Genomic DNA, 2,500 nt, shown 5'->3' with positions numbered 1-2,500 from the left:
TTTTTTTTTTTTTTTTTTTTTTTTTTTTTTTTTTTTTTTTTTTTTTTTTTTTTTTTTTTTTTTTTTTTTTTTTTTTTTTTTTTTTTTTTTTTTTTTTTTTTTTTTTTTTTTTTTTTTTTTTTTTTTTTTTTTTTTTTTTTTTTTTTTTTTTTTTTTTTTTTTTTTTTTTTTTTTTTTTTTTTTTTTTTTTTTTTTTTTTTTTTTTTTTTTTTTTTTTTTTTTTTTTGTTTTTTTTTTTTTTTTTTTTTTTTTTTTTTTTTTTTTTTTTTTTTTTTTTTTTTTTTTTTTTTTTTTTTTTTTTTTTTTTTTTTTTTTTTTTTTTTTTTTTTTTTTTTTTTTTTTTTTTTTTTTTTTTTTTTTTTTTTTTTTTTTTTTTTTTTTTTTTTTTTTTTTTTTTTTTTTTTTTTTTTTTTTTTTTTTTTTTTTTTTTTTTTTTTTTTTTTTTTTTTTTTTTTTTTTTTTTTTTTTTTTTTTTTTTTTTTTTTTTTTTTTTTTGTTTTTTTTTTTTTTTTTTTTTTTTTTTTTTTTTTTTTTTTTTTTTTTTTTTTTTTTTTTTTTTTTTTTTTTTTTTTTTTTTTTTTTTTTTTTTTTTTTTTTTTTTTTTGTTTTTTTTTTTTTTTTTTTTTTTTTTTTTTTTTTTTTTTTTTTTTTTTTTTTTTTTTTTTTTTTTTTTTTTTTTTTTTTTTTTTTTTTTTTTTTTTTTTTTTTTTTTTTTTTTTTTTTTTTTTTTTTTTTTTTTTTTTTTTTTTTTTTTTTTTTTTTTTTTTTTTTTTTTTTTTTTTTTTTTTTTTTTTTTTTTTTTTTTTTTTTTTTTTTTTTTTTTTTTTTTTTTTTTTTTTTTTTTTTTTTTTTTTTTTTTTTTTTTTTTTTTTTTTTTTTTTTTTTTTTTTTTTTTTTTTTTTTTTTTTTTTTTTTTTTTTTTTTTTTTTTTTTTTTTTTTTTTTTTTTTTTTTTTTTTTTTTTTTTTTTTTTTTTTTTTTTTTTTTTTTTTTTTTTTTTTTTTTTTTTTTTTTTTTTTTTTTTTTTTTTTTTTTTTTTTTTTTTTTTTTTTTTTTTTTTTTTTTTTTTTTTTTTTTTTTTTTTTTTTTTTTTTTTTTTTTTTTTTTTTTTTTTTTTTTTTTTTTTTTTTTTTTTTTTTTTTTTTTTTTTTTTTTTTTTTTTTTTTTTTTTTTTTTTTTTTTTTTTTTTTTTTTTTTTTTTTTTTTTTTTTTTTTTTTTTTTTTTTTTTTTTTTTTTTTTTTTTTTTTTTTTTTTTTTTTTTTTTTTTTTTTTTTTTTTTTTTTTTTTTTTTTTTTTTTTTTTTTTTTTTTTTTTTTTTTTTTTTTTTTTTTTTTTTTTTTTTTTTTTTTTTTTTTTTTTTTTTTTTTTTTTTTTTTTTTTTTTTTTTTTTTTTTTTTTTTTTTTTTTTTTTTTTTTTTTTTTTTCTTTTTTTTTTTTTTTTTTTTTTTTTTTTTTTTTTTTTTTTTTTTTTTTTTTTTATTTTTTTTTTTTTTTTTTTTTTTTTTTTTTTTTTTTTTTTTTTTTTTTTTTTTTTTTTTTTTTTTTTTTTTTTTTTTTTTTTTTTTTTTTTTTTTTTTTTTTTTTTTTTTTTTTTTTTTTTTTTTTTTTTTTTTTTTTTTTTTTTTTTTTTTTTTTTTTTTTTTTTTTTTTTTTTTTTTTTTTTTTTTTTTTTTTTTTTTTTTTTTTTTTTTTTTTTTTTTTTTTTTTTTTTTTTTTTTTTTTTTTTTTTTTTTTTTTTTTTTTTTTTTTTTTTTTTTTTTTTTTTTTTTTTTTTTTTTTTTTTTTTTTTTTTTTTTTTTTTTTTTTTTTTTTTTTTTTTTTTTTTTTTTTTTTTTTTTTTTTTTTTTTTTTTTTTTTTTTTTTTTTTTTTTTTTTTTTTTTTTTTTTTTTTTTTTTTTTTTTTTTTTTTTTTTTTTTTTTTTTTTTTTTTTTTTTTTTTTTTTTTTTTTTTTTTTTTTTTTTTTTTTTTTTTTTTTTTTTTTTTTTTTTTTTTTTTTTTTTTTTTTTTTTTTTTTTTTTTTTTTTTTTTTTTTTTTTTTTTTTTTTTTTTTTTTTTTTTTTTTTTTTTTTTTTTTTTTTTTTTTTTTTTTTTTTTTTTTTTTTTTTTTTTTTTTTTTTTTTTTTTTTTTTTTTTTTTTTTTTTTTTTTTTTTTTTTTTTTTTTTTTTTTTTTTTTTTTTTTTTTTTTTTTTTTTTTTTTTTTTTTTTTTTTTTTTTTTTTTTTTTTTTTTTTTTTTTTTTTTTTTTTTTTTTTTTTTTTTTTTTTTTTTTTTTTTTTTTTTTTTTTTTTTTTTTTTTTTTTTTTTTTTTTTTTTTTTTTTTTTTTTTTTTTTTTTTTTTTTTTTTTTTTTTTTTTTTTTTTTTTTTTTTTTTTTTTTTTTTTTTTTTTTTTTTTTTTTTTTTTTTTTTTTTTTTTTTTTTTTTTTTTTTTTTTTTTTTTTTTTTTTTTTTTTTTTTTTTTTTTTTTTTTTTTTTTTTTTTTTTTTTTTTTTTTTTTTTTT

The sequence above is a fragment of the Arvicanthis niloticus genome, unplaced genomic scaffold, assembly GCF_011762505.2.
Source record: "Arvicanthis niloticus isolate mArvNil1 unplaced genomic scaffold, mArvNil1.pat.X pat_scaffold_472_arrow_ctg1, whole genome shotgun sequence".
Lineage (NCBI taxonomy): Eukaryota > Metazoa > Chordata > Mammalia > Rodentia > Muridae > Arvicanthis > Arvicanthis niloticus.
This window is presented reverse-complemented; position numbering follows the sequence as displayed.